Source organism: Amblyomma americanum, chromosome 6 (assembly GCF_052857255.1).
Source record: "Amblyomma americanum isolate KBUSLIRL-KWMA chromosome 6, ASM5285725v1, whole genome shotgun sequence".
In the NCBI taxonomy this organism is placed as follows: Eukaryota; Metazoa; Arthropoda; class Arachnida; order Ixodida; family Ixodidae; genus Amblyomma; species Amblyomma americanum.
The window spans coordinates 40,500,596-40,526,974 of record NC_135502.1 but is presented as its reverse complement, the minus strand read 5'-3'; the positions used below and the strand labels follow the sequence as shown (position 1 = coordinate 40,526,974).

Here is a 26,379-nt window from a genome sequence, read left to right as displayed (position 1 = left end):
AAAGAAGTACACAAAAGGGAACAGCCGAAGTCACCTTTCTTTTTTTTTCTGTCTCTACGAGCGAGAGGAGCGAGACAGTTATAGGGTGCCCTTGCTTTATAGGACCGAGCTTTCTTTAGATAGCGATTCTCTCCTCCTCTTTCTTTTTTCCCTGAGTATTCGCTGCAGCCTTTTTATATGCTTCCAGTTTGAGAATTGAAATCTCTGCACTCGAAGGCGTTCCGGAAACCTTACCCGGCGGGATTTGTACTTGTTTTGGCCCACCCCAGGAGATCATATCAGCCACACGGAGAGGCGCTTCGAATCGCGCTTCGGCGTTTCGCTGGGTGTTACCGGTACTGGTGCTGCTAATCATGGCGGTTACTTGACGCAAACCAGGGAAACCTCGCAAACTATTATGTTGGGGGAGGGGGGGGGGGGCAGTGGTTGGAACGGCCTGTTCTCATAGTTATCCGCAGCGATGGGCTGGCTAATGCGGTTATTTTTATTATTTTATGCAGTAAACCATAGATCATGGCCGTGTTGGCGGTGGTCACAGCGGTATAAATAGCAACAGCAGTCTGAATATCGGTGACCCGCCGCGACAAGTTCTTGTGCGCGCAAATGTTTGACGCTGTCCTCAGAGCAAGAGGTTTTCGGAATTGCTTTCGTATTATAAAATGCCGACGTTATTTGAGGCGAGTCCTTTCAAAGATGACTTGATCCGCGCACAACCGGTACGTACAAATGCTTCTCGAATCACTAAATGTAAGTCTGTATCCGTGAAATATAGGAAAGAGTCTGATTGCAGCGCCATCTCTAACCTGGTGGAAATTACACCGCATGCGCACAATCTAAGGGACAGAGGTCTTCCCTCTGTTTTCTCCTTGTCACCTTTACATGGGTTAAACTGTCAGAGACCGCTCGAACATTTCCATCAGCTATGATGAATGAATCCATTATGCGGAGTCCTTTGTTTTTGTACGGATGATGAACGCCACTTATTCGTATTCTTGCTAATCTGCATCGTTGCCTATCTTCAATGTTGGCCCGATTAACCTCGACCTGAGGGGTTTTCGCTATATTCTGGGTTTTGGAGTGAAAATTAGGAGAATTGTAGGAAAATTGTAGGAGAAGCGAAAAGGCACTAAAAAAAATCTGTTCGCACTAAGTGCACGCTTACGTCAAGCTTTCTGTGGTGCGACCCCTTATAACGAGCCTAGTGAAATTAAGGTAGACAATTCCCCATGACTGTCGCCTTCCCCACGTCCGAATAAGTCATAAGAGTAGCTGCATCCCCCACCCCCGGTTGTGATGCAGTTATCCCAACGATGCGCTTACCACGGAGAGTCGGCTTGCTGTAGGGAAGTTCGAGCAGGAACCCCGGGACTGCTGTGTAGCCGGTAGATATGTTGAAAATATTCAAAAAGCGCGTCGAACTGTGCTATATACTCCGCAGTGCGTGCCCCGCTCAGAGGCACTTTGAATGCAGCGCATGGTACAGCAAGTAAACAGTCGGGGCAATCAGTGGTGTACACCACGCGAGTTTCGACTGAACTGCATCGCCGCACCGCGTACACCGGCCGCGCCTGCCGTCGATATTGGCGAGGTTTACCTATTCTTATCTGCAGACATCTCAGCTTGCTAGTTTCGATCCCTGTATCCCTCCTGCTGGGCGAAAACGCCGAAAGGTGTCGCAATGGCAGCAAGCCACGCAACCGCGCGTGGTGTACACCACTTCTGCTCCAGAGTGCATAAGATGCGTGCCGCTTGCTTTTTTTTTCATTCTTTTCTGCCCACGTATCTATAACGCTCTCTTTAATCGGCAAACCCGCGGGCAATAATAAGAGACGCCCTCCCTTTAATAATAATAATTGGTTTTTGGTGGAATGGAAATGGCACAGTATCTGTCTCATATATCGTTGGACACCTGAACCGCGCCGTAAGGGAAGGGATAAAGGAGGGAGTGAAAGAAGAAAGGAAGAACAGGTGCCGTAGTGGAGGGCTCCGGAATAATTTCGACCACCTGGGGATCTTTAACGCGCTCTGACATCGCACAGCACACGGGTGCCTTAGCGTTTTTCCTCCATAAAAACGCAGCCGCCGCGGTCGGGTTCGAACCCGGGAACTCAGGATCAGTAGTCGAGCGCCCTAACCACTGAGCCACCGCGGCGGGGCGCCCTCCCTTTCTGAACTCCATTTGGGTTTCGCTTTAGAGATTTTGTCAGTTTTGTTCATCGCCTAATTTTCTTCCTAATTACACAGGTAAGCAACAAAGACGTTTATAAAATCTATACCAACTCGAGGCGCAAATGCGGTTTGGAACGGCACGGACGGGGGTCTTTATAGGAGCTTTTTGTAGCATGACGACTGACTTCACTATAGCGCGCAATGCTCCTTGCTTTCGCCCCACAACCATTTGGTCATGCGGCGAAGCAGCACATTCAGGGATTCGCAGGGCTGTTTCGGAACAGAGCTTCCTTCGACCATGTTTTTCGTTAAGCTGCTCTTTTTGCAGCAAGCTCTGGTGGCACCATTTACTACCGCTACTTTTGCGATCCGTTCGCCGTTTAACTTCTGCAGTCTGTTGTTCCCTGGTTTCTCCGGCAGCAACGATGCATGCATTTTTCAAAACTAACTTCTAGCTTGCTTGCCCACATAACCACGCAGCCTCAAGATTTTAAATTTAGCGTGCCCTCATTTACTTATTGCGCAACTTACAGGGACATATAGAGGACTGCTCATAAGCCCCTAACCCACAGGGTCTGTTTTTGAGGAGTGCAATCGGCCGCTTACAGCGCCTAAACAAAGGGAGTAAAAAAGGGAGTAAAACTGACCTCTAGCGCACACCCTTTTATAAACGGGTGTTCGCTAGAGGACAGCCTACACTCTTTTTACTCCCATATAGGTGTATTTGTGTTTAGAGTGTATGAAGTTACCAGGGTTCTCGTAGGTGAGGGTCCTCCCCTTCCTACAGAGATTTCGGATTTCGGTGCTGTAGAACTGCCCCGCTACAAGGCTCGAAAGCAGACCCCGTGGCCTGGCAACTATGGTCGAGCCCTGTACATGGACAATTTCTAAAGCTAGTCCATGGCTCCAGTAAGAACGGATCTTTTATGAGAGGAAGCGTGCCACTACTTGACAAAAAGACATTCAGAGATCGAGGATCGGTGACTGGGAACCACCGCTACTTTACAAAAAGCACTGATCTCAAGAACTGCTTCAGGCTATTACACGTGGCGTGTTAGCTCCCTTTCTTGTCCTCAGTTTAGCTTAAATATTAGAAGAGAACTACGAATTTAACGGCTGACGGTGGTTATCGATCAATTTTTTTATTATAACGATTTGGATAGATTTCTAGCGGCAACCATATATTGCTGCAATATGTGCTTTGTACGAGAGAGAGAGAGAAAAGTAATTTAATGAAAGGAAAGGCAGAGAAGTCGGCCGGCGCTAAGGTGACCCTGGCCTGCTACTCCACACTGGGGAAGGGGAAAAGGGAAAGCAAAATGACAGTTAGGGTGCGAATAGAGGCTGATGGTGTCATAATACAATGAATTGCTTGGGATGGTCTGGGTTATGGAGGAGACCACGCACACACTGGATGCCACTCACCTCGCGTAGAAAACGTATAGTGTAGTACGTGTATTCCACATTCAGCATATTGTCTTGCACACACACCAGTTCTCATTGCACACACGCCGCGCATGGTTCCAGAGAAGAGCTCTGCATACTCTCATCTCTCGGCGCAAGCGCGCATGCACTCACTCCACGCATTGTTGCAGAAAACGCTGAAGGTACACAGGCACACGTCCCGGTGCAAACGTGCATGCACATGTGTGTGTGGTCCGTGCTGTACACCGTGTAGATGCGCATAGCACAGCACACGCAAGTGTCAGAGACGGGAATCGAGGCCTATATTTCAGATAAAAACCTGAAGCACTGCAGCCTTCATCGCACACCAGCGGTCAGTTAGTTTTACCCGCCGCGGTGGCTCAGTGGTTAGGGCGCTCGACTACTGATCCGGAGTTCCCGGGTTCGAACCCGACCGCGGCGGCTGCGTTTTTGTGGAGGAAAAACGCTAAGGCGCCCCCGTGTGCTGTGCGATGTCAGTGCACGTTAAAGATCCCCAGGTGGTCGAAATTATTCCGGAGCCCTCCACTACGGCACCTCTTTCTTCCTTTCTTCTTTCACTCCCTCCTTTATCTCTTTCCTTACGGCGCGGTTCGGGTGTCCAACGATATATGAGACAGATACTGCACCATTTCCTATCCTCAAAAAAAACAAAAACAATTATTAGCCTTCATCGCACACCAGCCGTCAGTTAGTTTCGCCCTAGCGCCTAAAGGTAGTTTCCTCGGAGGGAGGGCGACTGTCCAACTGTCTGAGAGTATTTTCCAAGGCCCTCCTCGCATCAGTGTAGTGAGGGTACTGGCAAATAATACGATGAATGGTCTCTTGATTGTTACAATTCACGCAATTCGAGCTACCTTCATTTCCGATCTTCATGGAATAGCTTTTGGTGCACCAAGCCGTAACCGACGGAACAAAGTTCCTTGACGTCGCATAATATTTGATGGTGTAGGTCAAGTCGCGAACCAGTATCAAGCCGAGAAATGCGGTTCTGTCGGTGGCTGACATTGTTCTAGCGCAGTTGCAAGACAGCCTGCATTGAATGAGCCAGAAAGGCTGCTGCGTCACTTCTCGAGAACGAGACTTGAATGGAAGCCCGATCAGCGTGAGTCAGCTTAGCTTCCGCATCAACGCTTTGATTTCCTGCTATATACCGCAATGGCTGGGTATCCACTGAAGCCTTTTTTGTGTGGCCGCGCTGGAACGCCTCAGCTAGCTAAAGTACAATTTGTCCGATTAGCTGCTGGCGTGTGCGTGGTTCCATGTATGTTTTCATGATCTGCAATGCGGTTCTTGAGTCGCAGAATATAGTCCAGGGATTTGCGGTCTGCTGACCAATGTAGCGGATGTATTTTCCCTGCCATTTCGGTTCCCGTGGATAATGTTCTATGCATGAGCCTGAAGCGGTGGCTGAAGGCGCTGGCAGACACTATATCCGCCGCTGCTGCTGAATAGGTGTTTGTCACTGATCTGTCGACAAAAACATGTCCTGAGTCGCCATACGTGGAGGGGATATGGGTAACGCCAATTGCTCCAGTCCAACTGTCGCGATGGTTGTTTGGACATTACAGGGTAATGTGATTGCGTGCTTCGGTTCTATAGCAACGTATTTAAGTGCTTGTTTTCTACCTCTATGTTAATGTTATTACAGAGCATGTGCAGCGCCGAGCATTAGAGCACGGGAGTGGGTAGTACAGCGTAATAAAAAAAATAAAGGGATGCCATATAGCTACGAACAGTGAAATAAAAAAAGAGGGACGGGGGGGGGGGGGGGGAGCAGTGGAACAGGACACATGATTGCAAAAACTGTGGGGTCGCTTAGGTTGTCTTAATCGTGGAATGCGATAGCAGATTTCACATTTGACAAAGTTTCTGTTGAAACTTCTGTGCGTGTTTGCGTCATTTTCTTTGCAATTGTCGTCCCATCAACAGCCTTGTCCGGCTTCCAGGGGCAGTACTAGGCGTCAGTTATGCTGTGACGGTGCCGACATTTGCATATATCGCATTATCAGAATCATATCGCCACTTCTTGAAAAGGATAAATGAACAGAAAGTACAGAACGCCCAAATATTTACCTTCATTTACCTTCCTGAGAATTCTTGCAATGAGTTTGTAAGTACACGTCAGTGCCCTCTGAATTAGCAAATGTCACCTGGTAACATTTATTAGCATTCAGGCCAAGTCCCTCGGGTTGGGCACCACGAGGCTATGCTGTTCAGGCAAATCTGGAGAGCGTCTACGTCATGCCAATTTGTACTGGCTTGTAAAAAGCACAGTCAATAGCGAGCAATCTAATTCGTGAAGGCATATCCGAAGCCACATCAGCCGTATAAATCAAAAAGAGCAGTGGACCCAGCACTGAGCCTTTCGGCACTACCAGCTTCCACAAAACAAGACTTTCAGCTCGGATGACTGCGGACTGCAATTTTTCGCTGAGACAGTCTTCAGTTACTTTTATGACTTTCTAATGTAAATTAAGATTCTTCTTTTCGTGCTGTAATAGTATTTCAGGTGGCACCGATTCAAACATTTGGCGATAGTCTAGAAATACTGCTTCTGCACGCAACCTTCTTCAGCAGTGTATACAAGCTCATGAAACAGTACAAACGGCTGAGTGGCGTTGCATGCGCCTTTGCGGTAACCGTGATGATTAGTAAAGAACAAACTGTTCCTTTCTAAGTAATTATTTTATCCATTGAATTGCCGCCATATCGAATTACCAGTATATCGGATTATTTCGCGATGCCCTTCCAGTTCGATATATCTGGGTTGGACTGTAATTAGTTACAGATGATTTGGAACAACTGTTAAATAATGGTATACCCGCCGCTTTCTGGTGCTCACATTTTCAATTAGGGGAAAGCCCGTGACGCAAAAACAACTTTTTAGGGAGGAAATATGAAATAGGAAAGGTCGAATCTATCTTTCAATGTTACGAAAACTGTGCTTTAATTTTTCTTGAATGTTAACCCCACCATCTGAATGCCCCCCCCCCCCCCCCCCCCACCCCGGTCCCTCCTCCTTCCAAATAGGGCCTTTAAGAAAATAAAAAAAAGCCAAAGTATCGCTTTCAAATCGATCAGCGGGACCTGCTTCTTGTGCTTATGAACGTCAGTTTGCTAGATGGGCACCTGTGGCGCCGAACAAACTTTTTCTTGGGGTTCCTTTCGGTCCTTTTGAATTCCGCCGACTCCTTATTCGATCGCGTAGAGCTGTATGCTCGCTGGCTTGAAGAGCTTTCTAAACTTTGGCGGCTTTGCTTTGGCGGCTTCTTTTTGCTCTCACCTTCGTTAGTGAGCGAACAGGTTACGCCTTATTCAACTTAATTCAATTTTATTTACCATGTATGATTGGAGGGCTTCGTGGTCGAAAGCTGCTTGGGAAGCTTGAATGGGTACAGTACACCATGACAAGACGTAGCTTGTCAAAAAAAAATGTTGTGGGGTTTTAACGTAGCTAAACCGAGTAAACGTGCGGAATCATCTGTTCAGCCTGGTCGGCTCATGGTTTTGCTTTGCTGGATCGCCGGCACGTCTGGCAACGGTGTTACACTCAGGATAAGCTCTGATCGAGGTTAAGCTCATCTGATCTTTTCGCGCCGCAGATGGAAGTTGATGAAGACGACAATGTGCACTGCACAGCTCGAGAGTTCGTCGCAGTTTAACACGAGGCGTTATGCGCTGCGGCAATAGCTTATAATGCCCTCGCGCAGTATCCGGTAAAGCTGATCTGTTCGCGCCGCCGCGGGTTCGAAACTCAGTCGTGAAAATATCTATTTTATTTCTGCATGGACTGCTGCTATGCTAGGTTTCGCCAAGGTCACCTTCAAGGTCAATCTTCACGCAAACTCGGTGAGTTGATTAGACATCTTGATGCAGTGCTTTCGCACTAAAAAAAAAAAAAGGTACTAACTAACCGTGACTGCTTGTTACTGTCACTACCAGACACGTAGCCAGAAATTTTTTTTTCAGGTGCGGGGGGGGGGGGGGGGGGAGGCAGGGCCCATGCCTAACAAGAACACTGCTTTGAGGGGGGGGGGGGTGAGCGCGATTTCGAGGGGTGGTGGTGGCTGGGCCCCCTCGGGCCCTCCCTTGGATACGTGCCTGGTTACTACCGTGTTAGTAAATATTTAGTAATACCCTCTTAAAACCAGAGTTACTAAATTACTACCCCTTTACTGCCTCTGGTAGCTCGTTACGATTATTAGTGACAGTTCATTTAACCCTAAAAAACAATAGTAGCAGATGAATGACACTGAATAAAATGGTTTTCTAATTGAATATGTTTGAACCTTTCTGCAATTAGTTACAACTACAACTCTTTTCAATAGAAGGTTCCTAATTAAAGGCGGTATCTTAGCCGAATGGACAAGAGCCACTGGGACTAACCGAAGGTCAGGTTTGCGGCATGTGACCGGGAAAGCATTATCTGTGCACGCGAAGTGGGCTTGCCGTGTTTGTGCGAGCCTCTCTGATTTGTGTTTTCTTATATCTTGTAACTTTGTGTGTCCTGCACTCGCATGCTGTGTACGCTTAATGACCACCATGTCGAAGCCTATAACTGCGTGTAATGTGGTCAGCAAGCCGTTTTGTAGCCCTCATTGTTGGCGGGCACTGACCACATATAACGTATGGATTATTTTTTTTTTATACCAAATTTAACACTCCACGCCAACACAGCGTACTGCGAACGTAACAATATATGCATCAAGCAGTTACTAAGTTTTTCCTAGTAAGTACCGCGGCCTTTATTTAAAGAGAACCAGGAAAAAATGTGGGACATTCAATTACGTATACGTATTCAATACTTTTGTTCTCCCACCGCTCCGGTGGCCTAGTCGTTTGAGCATCTGCCTCGCTTGCGGGGGGTGCGGGGTTCGATCCCTAGTGATGCCAGGAACCCACCAGTGATACAATGGGTACAAGTTTTCCCTTGTCTGGTGCTCGGCTTCTTTAGGGTGAGATGCCTAGGAAATGGGTTTTTGACCCGCACCTTGAGTAGAAGAAAAGACCACGTGCCATGGCGCTCTTTGGCCACAGATGCCCTTGCGCCATAAAAATTCATCGTCATCAGAACTTTTATTTTCACCAGTGCAATGAGGCACTTGCTAGGTGAGGGTGCAGCAATGCATACTCTGTCATGTTTTTTCAGTAAACAAGGATTTCGCAGGTACGTGTCAGTCACCAGTGAGAAGGTGGTTCTTGGTGCTAAGTTTTGTGATAAGGTTGATTCCTAACTACTTTCATGTAGTAGTAAGTGTCACTACCGCGCACTTTACTACCTCCGGCTATACTAACAAGGTAGCAACATATTAAGTTAGGTAACTACAGTTACCATGTGAAGTCATTAATTACTACTACTTTTTTTGAAGACTGTATAGCCGGGGAAGATACACATGTAGGATTGCTTCGACACAAGATACAAATATGAGAGAAGCAAGATCTTTTGCACGAACTTCATAAAGCAGTCAGACACTCTGATAAAAAAAAATGCAATGCTTAGTAGTGAGAGGGCAGGCAGGTATTTTCTTGACATACACAAAGTGAGCAGGGGGGGGGGGGGGGGAGCCTCAGGGTACTTGCCGACGTTTCGACAAGAGGACTTCTCTTCGTCTTGGCAAAGCCTTCATCATTGGCGGGGTTCAAATAGGGCCTTCACTCCGATGAGGAAGGCCCGGAGGAGGGCGGGAAGCGGGAAGGGTGCTAGGACGGAGGGCGTGAATCTTGTGCAGGCATGATGGCTGCTGAAGAGTACATAGATATTCACATTTTTACACAGCAGTTTCAGAAATCTGCTCTTTTTATAGCGTGTCGTGTTTTTAAAAGTACGTAACTACGAGGGACATTATGAGCTAGAGACTAATTCTATGCAGCGCGCACATCGCCGCCTGCGCAGCACGCGTGCGATGCCCCAGGAACGCTGGGTGAGCCACGCTGCTGTCATCTCTCACTGCGAGTTCTTCGAAGTATGTTCTCGCTTCTCGGGCAAAGATGCTCCCCGAAGCTGCCATATTTATTTTGCAATTGTGACGCAACAGTGCCTCTTGGCAACGGTCGGAAACGCCACATATTGTGTAGCAGTCCGGAGAATCTTAGCTCAAGTTGAACTCTCAACCTTTATTTATGAATGAACCTCTGTGCGATAAACATACCTAACGACACTTAAATGTTCCTTCTCGGTAGGATGGCGTTGGGTTGTATATACTGAGAGCGAATGTTTTGAGGAGCGATTCTTGTTTGCACCCCCAACCGTTCGTGACCGCTACCACTTTCAGTGGGAAGGTGATAATAGTTGGTTTTTGGGGAAAGGAAATGGCGCAGTATCTGTCTCACATATCGGCGGACACCTGAACCGCGCCGTAAGGGAAGGGATAAAGGAAGGAGTGAAAGAAGAAAGGAAGAAAGAGGTGCCGTAGTGGGGGCTCCGGAATAATGTCGACCACCTGGGGATCTTTAACGTGCACTGACATCGCACAGCACACGGGCGCCTTAGCGTTTTGCCTCCATAAAAACGCGGCCGCCGTGGTCGAGTTAGAACCCGGGAACTCCGGATCAGTAGCTGAGCACCCTAACCACCGAGCCACCGCGGCGGGTGGGGAGGTGACAGCGACGCTACATTTGCGTTGAAGAGAGGAATCGGCAGTGATATTCGCTGGCCTCACCTCCTTGCTCCGAATAATGTTCCAACTGTTAAATGACTATAGTAACTGTCTTTTGCTGGCGCGACAGAAACGCGATCACAATGGGTTCGCTTTCCTCCTCACATATTGGACGCTTTCACGCTTTTCCTCTGACTGCAAACGTTCACACCCTTTATCGCTTTCCTCCCTATGCCGAGGGAGACATTCACCGCGCCTTCCTTTATTAATTCCATCACCCCCGCCCAGGTCCTCGCGCCTCACCCCGTTGAACTCGTGTTTCATAGCAGGCAGGTAATTTGTGCGTTTACTTGCTTAACCTCATTACGTGTTGGCACCTTTGAGCAGGTAATTAAGTCAAGAAACTGACGATGTCGCCTCGTCTTTTATTTATTTTTTTGCGTCACGTAAACAAATAGCGTGTATATTTATTACTTCGACGTGCAACACGAAAATTAAAAGAGAATAGATATAAATAAGTTACAATTTCACTTCTCTCCCATTCAAAATAATGCGCACGCCTGATCGTGTGAGGTCGCACACTTGGCTATCCGTATACATAACTCGTGAATGCAAACGACCTGCATTTGAGACGGTGCCTTCAGACGTCGCAGCTGAGAGAATCTTAACTTTTTTCCGAGCGGGCCTATCGTCTGAAAGGAAGTTTCACTACGCTAGGTAAAGCAGTCGTCGCGTAGGCCGGGGAATGACCTTGATCGACCTTCAGCCCAACCACGTTAGCCATGTATGGCCATATGTGGTACAGTTATGTTGTCGAACCCTTGACCCATAACCTTTAGTTGACCTCTGACCCTTGACCTTTGACCTCTGGTCTTGATTTGACCTCTCAGCTTTGATCTTTGACATTGGGTGGTCTTTTTGTTGAGCTTTGGCCACCTTAAGAACATCCGATGGGGTGATGTGAAGGCACGGGGGGACATCCGATGGCGGTGTCGTAAGACCGTGTGATTCCACGTCATAGCCTCGTGGTCGTGTGGGTACATACAGAACGGCTGTCGCGAGCGTGTAGCGGAGCTGTCATGGAAGAGCCTCAGACGCTTAGCAGGAGTGCTTGCTTTTCACTGAATTCCAGGGTTAACCAAGTTAAGCCACTGCCATTTTTTTTTCTTCGCAAACTGCTTAAAAAGTTTTAATATTAGCCAGCGGTATTAAAGGACGCGTTCCCTGGGTTTTGCTGCGAAGGGCGCTTAGCAGCATGGTGGTGACCGGTTCTCTGGCAAGTGGTCCATGGAAGCTTTATATAGGCTGATCTACGGCCGTTGTAATTTGGCACCTAGCCCAAAGGCGTGAAAGTGGCGATCGTTAAACTGAAAAGATAAACGGACTAATTTGAAAGAGGAGGCGAGGCAAGCGAGCGTCGTAATAAACGGCGCGGAAAAGAAAAAAAATAAACAAAGCAAGTGTGTAACTAAAAACGCACGTATAACACAAGCTCTGCTCGAAACATCGCTATAGCGTGCGTGTACGCATGCGCCTGTTGCAGAAACGAGTCTTCAGTCTCCTGGAACGGGCGGGCCCCCATCTGTCCTCCGCCTCGGCAGAGTGGACTCGCAGCTTTGCAGAAAGGGTGGTCTCACGTGCGCGCACGGTATGGTGTGCATTGCGACGGGCTGGGCGCAGAGCAGCTTCCTGTCGCGCTTTCAACCCGCGCGCCTTTCAAGACATGCTGCGAAGCGCGCACTACATAACCGGGCCACTTTTCATGATCGCACGATTGCCACGGCCACAGTGGACACATGAGCATTCGCGTGGTCATTCACGCGCTCACCATGCCTCCGCCGCGTACGCGGGATCATTTGTATCTGTCCGCGCGAAGTCGTGTGTGTGCGTGCGCGCGCGTCTGCGACTTCCTATGCATGCATGCCTGCGTCATTTGTTGGGCCCCGCGAACTTAAACGACGCCAGGTATCCGCGCGAAGGCGAGAGTCTTTCCTTGCGATTATCCACTTCCGCGCAATTATGAACCAAGAGGCACCGTTCTCTCTCTCTCTCTCTCCCTCCCCATCCTCCTCCCCGCTTCTTCTCCCTTTCTCTCTTCCAGCGCCTCCGCGCAGCTTTCCTGGGCGAGTTTGTACAATACGATGCTCAGCGCTTGTGTGTGTGTGTGTTTGTGTGTGTTTGGAAGTTTGCATTGCACGCAGAAAAAGCCCGCGTTTAGGGTCCAGTTTCCCGGGCATAATTCGACACAGTCATGCGATCATACTGTGTGCATGCGGACGGTACATATATAAGAGGGAATGTGTATAAGTGTCCGCGGCGGTTGTTCCTTCGCAGTAGAGTCGTTAGGCGCGATTCTCGGTGCGCGCTCGTCCATGTTGGCTCTTGTCAACAGCGGGCCGTAATAAATTGCCCTCCCTTTTTTTTCCACGCGTGAGGGGACGCCGCTGCGTGCACGTGACTGTTGAATTCTATAGCCTGCAGCTCTTGACTCGCACGCGGTGTGACTCTTCCGAGAAAGCCGGCGTCCGCTTTGCGTCTGGCGGTCGCGGTGATCTCCCCTTGTTTACGCGAACTCCGTGAGAAGCATATAGAGCGAACGTCGGTGCTAAGTATCTCAATTACTCGTTGAAACAGGCCGCGGGCGCTGCGTTCTTAAAATTGCTCTTTGGCCGGGCACAACAAGTACAATGACGAGGTTGCGAAGTTATGATCGCAGATTTTTTTTTTGTTGTTGTTCTAAGACGTTTGCTTTCAGAGGGTATAACCATTCAGAATATCCTTTGTCACGGCCTCACTCACGTATATACATTAATGGTCGTGGTAATTGAGATTGTTCTTGTCATCAGTTCAGGCTGCGTGATAGCTGTACGAATGTAGCGGGATGAAGCTCATGAAAGAAGCGGCGAATAACCTTCTAAAGAGGCGACCTGACCGACGGCATTGACCTGTTGTCATGACTTCGCGGCTAACTGCCTTCCAACGTATGCGATGCAAGGCGGTTGGCCACGACGTCGTTACAAGTCGATGCCGTTGGTCGGGGAGCCTCATTTGAAGGCTATTCGCGGCTTAATTCTTGAGTTGTATCCGAAGCGACGAATCTGGAGTTTTACTCGACTAATTCTTCATTTATTCACAACATCCCTAAGAGCTTGCGTGCGAGGGTATCACATAGAGAAAAGCAAGAGGAGGGGGGGACACACAGAGACATACTGGAGACAGCAGGAGCACAGCCCTGTTTTCGCTCTGGCAAGGAGATATTGTAAACATACTGGATTATATTACTGCTCTAGAAGAGGTTTGCTGCGCAACTGCATGTACGCTCACTGAACGCGCCAGCTCTGTCGTCTGGTCGTGCTTAAGGAATGAGCATAAAACTGAGAAACACTCTGCTGGGTATCGCATTGGTTTTTTTTTTTATATCCGAGAAACATGTAGTATGGCGTGTGATGCCCGGGCCACCTATTTTCAGGGGTACCACATGAACCCGAATTAACTCCTACGTCACGCTCAGCGCCATTCATTCGTTCTGTTTTAGTTGTTGTTTTCTTGACCCGAGGAATCGGAAACGGTTGGCATTCGCTCTGTTGATAACAGATTCGGTTCCTTAAGGCATGTTGTTTGGCTAGTTGGTAAATGTGTTATGCAAAAAATAAGCAATGCAAACTGAAGACAAACCACAAGAAAACATGCACGTGATGAAGTTCGTCGTCGTTTTCCTTGAGTAAATATGCTTTACCCATTCCGCGTACTGTGCGCTTTAAGGAGCATCACTGTGCATCTCGTGAAATTGCAGACTATGGGATTTAACGCCCCGAATCGACACATTGGCTATGAGGGACGCCGTAGTGGAGGTGTCCGGATTCATTTTTGAACAGCTTGGATTCCTTTAGCGTGAGTGTACATGGCTCAGAGCACTGGAGTTTTTGTATTTTGCCTCCATCGAAACATGGCCGCCGCGACCGGGATCGAACCCGCGACCTTGGAATTAGCAGTCGAACGCCAAAGACACTGAGCCACCACGGCGGGAAGTGCATTTTGTCCTGTTTGCGTTTATAGTATAGTAGGATGCAACTTAAAAAAAAAAAACATCAGTTGTTAACACTGGTCCATGACCCGCGCCGTACTGTATTACTCCGCTAGCCAGTCACAAAAGTAAACGAAATCAGCTGTTTAATGTTTGACTTTAATAAACAAGCCAGGTATCAAAATTCTAGAGCTTATAACTCTTTTTCTCGTGATTAGCATCTTGTTTAGGTGACGAGAGAAGGTTTAACAACGGACTAATGTTTTGTCGTGGAGGAATTCTGTGCGCCGGTCCTAAATGTGGGCGGAGCTTCACTGTGGACTTAAGTTGTGTCCGACTGTAGTAGCTTTGATCCCGTTTACTAAAGCGGGGCAAACCGAATGGTCGTGCTTAAAATGATCTTTATAGAGTATTTCACTTTACGCATTTCTAGTTGATTAGGAGTAGTAAACCTGTACATAGCGAGCCTCATTCGCCCGCGAATGCAACCAGTGGCACGCTTGAAGTTCCGGTTGGGCTTATCCTGCAGCCCACGGAAGTAGCGCGGCGAAGCCGCCCTGTAGGAGATCAGAGAAGCGAATCGCTTTCTCCAGTGTCCGGCTCCTTCGCGAGATGGCGCAATGCTCCTTCTATTGACAGCGCTCGCCTTGGTTGCGGCTCCACTCGAACGCCGTTGCTATTCGCAACAGACCAGCGTTGCGCAAATGTTTGGCCAGCGGCTGGAATCAGTTGCTCAGATCATTCTTTTTTTCTAAAACAATGCTTGCCCTATACCCTACGTTCCTGCATTTAAGCAAAGGCCACTTTTATTCAGTGCATAGAATTATGTAAACTTTTTTTTAATTGAAATGAAGCATTTGCATTGGAAGAATTTAATTTTCGCATACCGTAGTTACAGTTTCCAACAGAGGCAAACTACAGCTGTTGGCAGTAGAAGAAATACTTGTTGCATATTTAACATTCGTTTGTCAAATGTTGCAATGTTTCTTTCGTCGTTCTTGATACCGACCCTTAATTCGTATTAAAACCACCCGGGTTGGAAGCATGAATTTGCGCTAATCAAGGGCGATGGTCGGCATAGTGGAGTTCCGATAATGTTCCCTTATGATTGATTGCGCACTTTTCGCCTTCTGAATGGTTACTCGCGTGTGCAGTTATCACGTTCCACTGACTGCATGGCATTGCGGTCATATCTGTTCCTGCTTGATCAAAATGTCATGGTCATTGCAACTTGGTTTTTGCGAGCTATAGTGATGTCTTCGGCTGAAATGCACGAACAGCACTTTACAGACGCTGTTCTGTAACCTTCTTATCGAAATTGCCAGCATTAGGAATTAACCACGGTATATATACTGAGTGCAGGTGTTTTACTCGAAGATGAAGTTTGTAACAAGTGCAGCCCCGATTAAACTTAGCCGTGTAGTTCGTTCCGCATAGTGGAAAGCTGATCTTTCAATTTGCTTTCAGTATTTCTGTTAACTCTTCGCGCCACAGATTACGCCCTTTGAACGCATAATGGAGCGAATGCAGAGTGCTATAATATGTTAAGAGAGGAATTATATGTGAATTTAACTGCGTTAAAAGCTACTTCGAAGCAGCAACTCTGTGGAATATTAGCAAAGAGTAACAAATATACTACATCAGAATGAGCAGGTGCATGTGTGTTGTCGCATGGTGCAAAAGGGACGTGGTGTGCGACGTATGTCATGATGCTTGCCATATAACGCGACGCCTTCATGCGTCGATGGTCCGGCTTTTTATTGTGTCCCGAACGATTTCAGTATCATACCACCGCTCGGCTCTCATTGCCGAGGGCATGCTTAGTAATGAGAGAGTAAATGCTCATTGGCATCCACCCAAGCGCAGCCATGTGGCTACAAAGAAAAGCTATAGAGCTTTCACGGAAACTTCGTAGTTAAAGAAAAATTCTACCTGGTCTGGGGTTCGAACTACCAAAGCGAATTGATCAATAACTCGAAGTGGGAACAGTGTCGGTCAGATGTATAGGGGATTCCCCCAAGGGGATTCCCCTAAACGTCTTACTATTCTTAGTATTGATATGTGTCATAGGGAACTTTCCTCCTTTTGCCGTGTGCGTGCCGTCATGCCAGTGAGTCGGATTTCGTTGTACGGTACTGTACGGTACTATACGTAATTCTCGAGCTGTGTTGCGACCACCACATGCAGCACTTACACAACGACTTACATGACGACACCCTTATACTGGTGGTGGTGCTCGGGTCTGGGTCTGCAATGCTCGGGTGCAATGCTCGGAAAAATGATGTCGTACCGAACCGTTACTTTGACGGGCCGGTGATTTGTTCCACAATCAAAAACTTACTTGTGCCCCTTTTTTGTTCCCTAGGACAGACTGCTCAACTGCTGTGTGGACCAGTTTGTTACCAGCAGTTGTGAGCAAGCAAAATATCTCTTGTATTCACTGCTTAACGACGGAGCTTCCAGGTTTTGTCAAAACTCTCCCTCTTTTGATTTTGGAATAACAGTTTGTGTAATCAGTTCTGCATCTCTGTTTTCTTTCTGCTGATATGTTACGGAAAGCTGGTATAAATATTAATTTTTTGCCTTATTTTTTTCCTTGGTTAGTACATTATTACGGCTGTATGAAAGTGTCGCAAGTGGCACGTTTCCTTGCGAGAATCTCTCGCTTCTATTGGGTACTGTCAGGCTATGTCATCATAATCAGCCTGGCTACGCCCACTGCAGGACAAATGCCTCTCGAATCAACCCTGCCTTTTGCCAGCTGCGCCCACCGTATCCCCGCAAACTTCTTAATCTCATCCTCCCACCTAACTTTCTTCCGCCCCCTGCTGCGCTTGTCTTCTCTTGGAATCCACTCATTTACCCTTAAGGGCCAGCAGTTATCTTGCCTTCGCGTTACATGCCCTGCCCAAGCCCATTTCTTCCTCTTGATTTCCACTAGGATGTCATTAACCCGCGTTTGTTCCCTCACCCACTCTGCCCGCTCCCGGTCTCTTAACGTTACACCTATCATTTCTCTTTCCGTGGCTCGCTGCGTTGTCATTACCTTGAGCTGAACCCTTTTCGTTAGCCTCAGGATATGTAAACGCGCCTCAAAAATAGGCGTCATGCCTGAAAGTATCACAGCGTATTCGATGCTGCTCGCTGTACAAGTAGTGCGAAAAACTGTAAACGGAGTAAATGTCTGCTGTCGGAGGTGTAAATGATCGGCAAGTAAGCTTTGTAAACATTGATTGACTCTCATCGCTGTCAACACCACGGTTCAGTGCCTAATTGTTTGGTTTTATACTAATCAGTAGTGCGTAGTTTTTGCGGTTGCGTTTATATATCTCACTTTTTCAGTCAACTAGCTGGCACTAACTCAACTGCGACAGAATGCGATGGCTTTCCTGCAGTGATTCTATTGTCGTTTTGGGAAAAGGCATTGTCTCGAGAACTGTGCGTTGCGAAAAATATTTGAAAACATTTCAACCATTTAGGGCAAGGCAAGGAAAGAATATGGTGAAGAAAAAAAAAAGGGCTGCATAACAGGACACTCCCTGTAATGGCAGTCACCCCCCGTCCCAGGGAAACGCCGTAGTGTGTTCAAAGAGGAGACTTTTCAGCTGAGCGTGGTGGCGCGTCTGGTGCCAGCTGAAGGATCGCGCTGATTCGCTGCTGATCCAGTCCCGCTGAGGGGGGAAGGCCTTCCCGGCGCTAAATCTCTGAAACGCAGACATCGGCAGATGGGCTACGTACGCACGCTAGTGCCCAAAACTGCCTCGTTTTTTTTTTGTTCTCCACGTTTTCCCCGAAGAGAGACCATGGCTCGTACCCGTGACCCAAACACTAGTCGATGTGTGGCCGCCGATTTGACAGTTCTCCGGGAAGCTATTTGATTTAATGCCGTCCCATAGGGTAATCACGTTGAGATTACATAAATACCAACTGAATAGGTTTTGTTATAACAGTGGGCGATTTTAATGCTCGTCACCCTCAGTGGGGCGGTGCTGTTAGGAATGACCGAGGCAGGAACTTGTCTGACTTTATGCACTCCCAGAATTTCGTCAATATCAACGATGCTTCACCTACGTTTCTGCGTGGCACGTCGTACAGCAGGTGCTTGGATCTGGCGTTTGTTTCAGCTAGTCTCCAGTCTTACGTCGGCTGCTGCAGTGACGTAGAAGCACATGGGAGTGACCACATTCCAAGGTGTGTATGCTTCAAGTGGTACGCACCTACTACTTCGTCTCGCGTGCGATTTACAGACTGGCCTGCCTTTACGACGTCCGTGGAGACTTCCTGTGTGGATCTCACAACACTGTCTAAAATAGAAGACTTGATTACGTCCTTTCTCGATGAGACCACGTGGTATATATGTGCGCCTACGCCAGGATCTACTATTGACGTGGAATTCTAAAGACTACGCGCAGTCCGTCGGCGCGCCGAAAGGAAATACAGACGAACTAAATCCACGTATGATCTCGCCCGTTGTCGCCGAGCTCAAGGACACATAAAGCGCCACCTCGCGAGATTGGGGAAACAACGTTGGAGGCAGTTCTGTTCATCGCTGGACCCTCGCAAACCGCTGTCGCGTATTTGGCATGTAGCCAGGAGCTTGCGTTCACCCCCGCAGGAACGCTATCCTTTCCATGCCCTGTCCATTTACCAACCCCGTAATAATGTAGAGGTAGCAGAAGAATTCGGCAAAATGGTTGTGGGCGCAACTCCGGTAGCATCAAACAGTTTGGAGGCTTTTGTGCCACCTTCACCAGACGACCACTGCGACATGCTATTCAAGATGCCTGAACTAGAAGCTGCTCTTTCCTCGTGTAGGCGTGCATCTACACCTGGTCCTGACGGGATTTCGTACGCGTCTCTCTCTCACCTTGGCATGGAAGGCCTAACTGTGCTGTTCAGTTACTACAATGATACATGGGCTTCCGGAATCGTTCCAGAACACTGGAAGATCAGCCGCCTGGTTGCTCTTTTGAAGCCTGGAAAGCCTCCTTATGAGAATACCTCATACTGGCCAGTTGCACTAACAAGCTGCGTCGGTAAGGTTATGGAGCGAATGGTGCTGGCGCGGCTCGAATGGTTTTTAGAGCAGAATGCTCTCTATCCGGATATGATGACCGGGTTCCGGAGGGGACGTTCTTCGATTGACAGCGTAATCGACCTCATATCGACAGTGGAACATGAAAAACGTAGTCGCCGACTCGTCGCTGCTGTCTTCTTGGACATCAAGGGGGCCTACGATAATGTACTTCATGACGCCATCCTTGATGCCCTTGACGACATTGGCTTTGGCGGCCGGATGTATTCGTGGATTGGGAGCTACCTCAACGGCCGGTCTGTTTACATGTCTACGCCTGATGGGGAGACTACCCGTCATCAGGTTTGCCGTGGAGTTCCTCAGGGAGGAGTTCTCAGCCCAACCCTATTTAACGTGGCGTTGATTGTACTGGTGAGTGAACTTCTCACTCACATTCACATCAGTGCCTATGCTGATGATATCTGCATCTGGGCTTCGGGTTCGACACGTCCGCAAATGCGCGCTACACTACAACGTGCCATGTCATCTACTTTAAGTTACCTACGGCATCAGGGTTTGCATTTAGCAGCTGAAAAATGTGCTGTGGTCGCATTCACACGCAAGCCTGTCTGCCGCTACCCTGTAACACTTCAAGGGGTTGCAATACCATACGTCTCCCACCACAGATTTTTGGGCATTATCATTGACCGCAATATGTCATGGTCGAGGCATTTAAATAGGCTAAAGAAAAGACCCACTCTTTTTTGCCATGTCCTTCACTTCGTAGCAGGCATTAAATGGGGCCCAACGGAGCGCTTCTTGCTAAGACTTTACTATACTTTCTTTATAGGCTACATTCGTTACAGCCTTCCTGTACTCTCTGCTATTAGCATTTCCTGCTTGCGGACATTAGAGAGTGTTCAAGCTCAGGCGCTCAAGATATGCCCCGGATTACCACGTTGTGCCTCGAACAAAGGCACGATTGAGGAATCTCGTGCGTGCCCAATATCAATCTACCTGTCACACGAATCACTTCGTGTATATTGACGCGCGCTTACACGGCACCGCTGTCACCCGCTGACGGAGATTTTTGATGAGTGACCGGACTGCAGTTTTGCACGTGCACTGCGCTTCCATCGATCCGAATTGCCATCAGACTATGCCCTGCCGCATCATCCCTTGCAGCCATCATGGGTGATGGCTCAGCCTTCTGTATGCCTGCATGTCCCTGGTATACTATAAAGAAATCTGTGATGCCGGTTAGCGGACTGAAGCAACTTGCTCTTGCCTACATCTGGCCAGAATACCAAAACTGTGTGCACGTCTACACGGATGGATCTGCGTCACCAAAGGCATCGACAGCAGCTTTCGTAATCCCCGCTCAGCAGACGACCCGGAGATTCATTTTAGGACACCATTCTACTTCAACCGCTGCAGAGCTTGCCGGCCTTCGGGAAGCGATTCGCCACATCTGCGGAGAACCGCCGCAGGAGTGCCATGGTGCATTTTCACTGACTCTAAACCTGCGCTACAAATTTTGGGGTGCTTCCTACGCCACACCGCCTACCAAGCTCTGGCTCTTGATATCATTAGACTCCTGTCATTTGCTCAGGAAAAAGGCCACCGTATAGTGTTCCAGTGGATCCCTGGACACAGCGGAATCGATGGAAATGAGACCGCCGACGCTGAAGCAAGGAGCGCCTTCAGCAGTGGCCTGCGTACAGCTGTGCCGTTCTCTAGACCGGACACCACTTGTCTCCTTGCGCGATCTATGAGGAGTGCGACGGCTAGATACTGGGCCCTGCCAGACACTCGATACATCCGCCTTAAACGGCTAGATCCGGTGATGGCCTTTTCTGTTCCTCGCGGAATACCACGCCCTATTGTGTGAATAATACATAGGCTACGTTTAAACGTCGCCTTCACGCGCAAGTACTTGCACTTGATTGGATAAGCGGACTCCCTCTACTGTACCACATGTGGCGTGCTAGAGACTACAGAACATGTTTTAGTGGAGTGTCCAGCATATGCACGTGAAAGACTCATGCTCGCATCTGCTTTGAGGGCTATGGACACAAGGCCCCTCTCGGAGGATTCGATCCTCGGCGCTTGAGCAGATAGTTCGGAGACTGCACAGGCAACGCGAGCGCTCTCACGCTTTTTAAGCGACACGGGCCTTGCCTCGTGTTTGTGGTGTTAGAACGTGTGCCTTGTTTTGGCTTTTTTGGGGGGTGGGGGCGGGGAAATTATTTCATCTGCCCCTCCTCCCATCATCATCATCATCCCCCATTGTGACCCTCTTTTTTCTCCTCTTCCCGTTCCCCAGTGCAGAGTAGCAGGACAGATATTTTTCAAGCCAACCTCTCTGCCTTTCCCTTCAATAAACCTCTCTCTCTCTCTCTTGGAATTGGACGAGATAAAATGATCGAATGTGCGAAACTTGCAGGCAAAGCATGCAAAGTCTTTTGGGGCTAGCATTTCAAATGGTGACGCAAGCGCCGCTTTATACCGCGATGGCTTTTATGCTCATTAGCAGCGCGTTGAGGCGGTTGGGGGCGCATGATGACGTTTCTACGGCGGCGGCGCGTTTCCAACGCATAAACGTTTGCTCTGAAGGAAGAAAACCAACGCCACCGCCGAGATAGTCCACCACGGAGTGTTGTTTGCGACATCGCACAAGGCATGGCAGGGTGTGGGTAATAATAATAATAATAATTGGTTTTTGGTGGAATGGAAATGGCGCAGTATCTGTCTCATATATCGTTGGACACCTGAACCGCGCCGTAAGGGAAGGGATAAAGGAGGGAGTGAAAGAAGATAGGAACGAATAGGTCCGTAGTGGAGGGCTCCGGAATAATTTCGACCACCTGGGGATCTTTAACGTGCACTGACATCGCACAGCACACGGGCGCCTTAGCGTTTTTCCTCCATAAAAACGCAGCCGCCGCGGTCGGGTTCGAACCCGGGAACTCCGGGTCAGTAGTCGAGCGCCCTAACCACTGAGCCACCGCGGCGGGGCAAAGGCAGCGGAAATCTGAAATCTCCCTACCGATCATCACTGAGCTTCTCCGCACTCCTTCGACGCTGTAAGCAGAAGTGTGACCATTAATTTGCGATTGCGTCGCCATTTTAAATGCTGCCGTAAAAAAGAAAAAAAAACGCTTGGCATGATTTATCAATAGGGTTCACCTATAAGGTTCTTACGTTTCATTCAGTGAATATCATGTAATTCTCAGAAAACGGTTCACCTGCTCTTTGAGGTAAAAATAGCCTGGAAGAGCGCTTTGAAGAGAGAAAGAGTTAAAGGGACCATGAAGACAGCATCTAATTTTAGCTCTTGGTATAAATTGATTTTATTGGTCTTTGTGTTCATGGCAACGTTGTTCCGGCAGCAGTAGAATTTGTTGCTGCGGAAGATGCATTTAAAAATTTTCCCACAATACCGTTCCGACTGGTGATATCAACACCGAAACAGACTCCTTGGTCACGGTTTGCAAGTGAACGTAACCCAGCCTCAGGGACCTGCGGCCTAAAAAAAACTGTGGGCGTATCTCAGTTTGTTCGCGAAAACGACCGGCGAAGATTAGCATGTTCTGCTATGAATTGATTGATTGATTGATTGATTGATTGATTGATTGATTGATTGATTGATTGATTGATTGATTGCTTGCTTGATTGATTGATTGATTGATTGATTGGGTGAGTGAGTGAGTGAGTGATCGAATCGATGGATCGATCGGTCCAGAAAGAATGCGCGAGAATTCACTGCAATGGCTCAAATCTTGCGGGTATGAGCCAGAGGGTGCTGGATACACTCTAAACAAAAAGGAGCATACAGAGAGTAAGCTGTCCTCTAGGCCACTCCCTTTTATGAAAGGGAATGCGCTAGAGAACAGCTTACTTCCTTTCTATTCCCATATAGACATATTCTTGTTTAGAGTGCATGAGTCAGTTTGAACAGCTGGCCGGGCTAGACCTATACCGGGATGCGGAATTCTGCAGTATGTGGTGTAGTCGGAAGGCAGCACAGACTCATAGCGCTAGACATTTCGTGATAGCGTGCACGGCGAAGGCAAGTGGGCGGATCTGAAGAGCGCGAATCAAGGTCGTGGAAGCGAGAATGCAAGAACTATTTCTCTTTGTGCCTGGCGGAACAAGTCATCAAAAAAATTGACACCTGGGCCCCACGTTCTTTCTCTCCTGTCGCTTTCTTCGTTGCTTCTTCTGGTTCTATTGAAGTGCGAGCTGTATGTAGTGATGTAAGTCGGGGGAGGAGGGGGGTACATTTGGAGTACGGCTGCCGACTTATATCCACAAACCCATAAGCACAAGCCTTCTTCCGAATGGGTCAACGTTTCTGTCTATTGTGAACAGTGCAAGTTTGAGGGGAAGAGCCAATATGGCCAATATGGCTACGATGAGCGCGCAGTAGCATCGCATTGGATGTAGTTTACTGCTGATATAGTCGTTGACCTTGCGTGTATGTTCAGTTTTCGGATATACGACCGTGCGATATGACTCCGCTAAATCCATGTGCGACCACGATAAAGGCTGCGTTTTTTTTCTGTTGCAACTTTGCGAACTACGCTGCATAACTTTGACTTCATTGGCAACGACTGGGCAAGAGGAAAGTGACCTGAAGTGACCTCCTTTGAAATTTTCTAAACTTTAGAAACGTTCTCGTCGCAGTATGCGTAATACGAATGCTCTTTACCCTTCTGCACTTTCTGATTGCTTCAGTTGTTTGTCGCGCCGTTGTTTTGTTCTCGCTTAAGCACTTAATGTGCAATCTTGTTCAAAAGTATTCGGGCCACACTGTGTTGCTCTGAACCACACTGTGGAGCACTCCTTTGTGCTCCCCCAAACACCACTCCTATGTGCTCCCTGAAACTCCACTCCTATGCACTCCTTGTGCTCCCTTAAACTCCACTCCTATGTACTCCTATGTGCTCCCTTAAACTCCCCTCCTATGTGCTTCCTTAAACTCCACTACTATGTACTCCTATGTGCTCTCTTACACTCCACTCCTATGCACTCCTATGTGCTCCCTTAAACTCCACTCCTATGCACCCCTGTGTGCTCCCTTAAACTCCACTCCTATGCACTCCTATGTGCTCCCTTAAACTCCCCTCCTATTTGCTCCCTTAAACTCCACTCCTGTGCACTCCTATGTGCTAACTTAAGCTCCACTCCAATGCACTCATATGTGCTCCCTTAAACTCCACTCCTATGCACTCCTTGTGCTCCCTTAAACTCCGCTCCTATGCACTCCTATGTGCTCCCTTAAACCCCGCTCCTATGCACTCATATGTGCTCCCTTAAACTCCACTCCTATGCACTCCTATTTCCTAGGACCAGGGTTGTTCCCGCCTTAAGTTTACTGCTTGATGAGTGCCTCGAATGCTCTACTAAAGGGTCGAAAATGAAACCGTTTAACCGCAGGAGTTTTCACGGGGTACACCGGCAGCTGAGATTTATGCATTTCGCAGCTGTCGTAAATGATGGTTACTCGGGGTCTTTAAGCTCTTCTATTACTTGCTTTCTCGACAGTTTCTGTAAAGATCTCGCCGTGGTCAGTGTGATAAACCGCGCGCTCACTTGTGTGCGTGCGTGTGTGTGTGTGTGGGGGGGGGGGCAATTAGCTTGGTTATATGAATCCAACGGTGGGCTGCAAATCAACTGCCACATCTCACCTCTTCTCCCACATATCTCACGGTCGCCGTAACGACTCCGCGTGGCATAACCGAAAAACAGAGACGTGGCGCTACGGCAACAATTTTATGCGCGCGGGAGGCCGTTGCGAATTGTGTGTGTGTACGCGGCAATTGTCGTCTTGCCCTTGGCTCTGCAGCGCAGTTTGAACGCGCGCCGAGACGCACTGCCGGCGAGATAATTGAGCCGCCGGCGCCTTGATGACTCGCGCCGCGAGGCGCCTCACGAGTGGCTCGGCCATGGCGCGCGTGTGTCCCTTAAAGGACGGCGTGTCTTTGGAGGAAGAAGAAATCGTTGCGTAAGCGGGAGCCGTGGCGAACGTTGGATCCTCGATTTGCGTTGGCGCGCGGGGTGCGCAGAAAAGGAAAAAGCAAAAGTCGCGCACAGTTTTACACAAACGACTCGCACTTTTATAATGCGGCTTGCGGCGATGCATCGGTGTGTGCCGTATACGTACGGGTCGCATGCCAACTTGCCTTCTTCAGGTTATGTGTGCTGTTGTACGCATCGTTACACGCGTTGAGAATACATATAGAGCCGGCTCCTGGAGGCAGCCTGACTGACGTTGCGCTTATGAAAAATTATACATAAGAAGTCATACTTAAGGAGTTATAGCCGGCTTCAATAGTGTCTGTAAGTGATATATGCTCCTCCGATGTATGTATGTATGTATGTATGTATGTATGTATGTATGTATGTATGTATGTATGTATGTATGTATGTATGTATGTATGTATGTATGTATGTATGTATGTATGTATGTATGTATGTATGTATGTATGTATGTGTGTGTGTATGTATGTATGTATGTATGTATGTATGTATGTACGTACGTACGTACGCATGCATGTATGTATGTATGTATGTATGTATGTATGTATGTATGTATGTATGTATGTATGTATGTATGTATGTATGTATGTATGTATGTATGTATGTATGTATGTATGTATGTATGTATGTATGTATGTATGTATGTATGTATGTATGTATGCATGCATCTAGGTATGTATGTATGTATGTATGTATGTATGTATGTATGTATGTATGTATGTATGTATGTATGTATGTATGTATGTATGTATGTATGTGTGTGTGTGTGTGTGTGTGTATGTATGTATGTATGTATGTATGTATGTATGTATGTATGTATGTATGTATGTATGTATGTATGTATGTACGTACGTACGCATGCATGTATGTATGTATGTATGTATGTATGTATGTATATATGTATGTATGCATGCATCTAGGTATGTATGTATGTATGTATGTATGTATGTATGTATGTATGTATGTATGTATGTATGTATGTATGTATGTATGTATGTATGTATGTATGTATGTGTGTGTGTGTATGTATGTATGTATGTATGTATGTATGTATGTATGTATGTATGTATGTATGTATGTATGTA

General features: G+C 47.9%; 1 protein-coding gene across 1 annotated transcript in view; it reads left to right on the top strand.

Annotated features, from left to right (window-relative positions):
* Positions 1-26,379, top strand: part of LOC144136660 (uncharacterized) — a 227,895-nt gene that overhangs the window by 94,813 nt on the left and 106,703 nt on the right. The window lies entirely within an intron of this gene.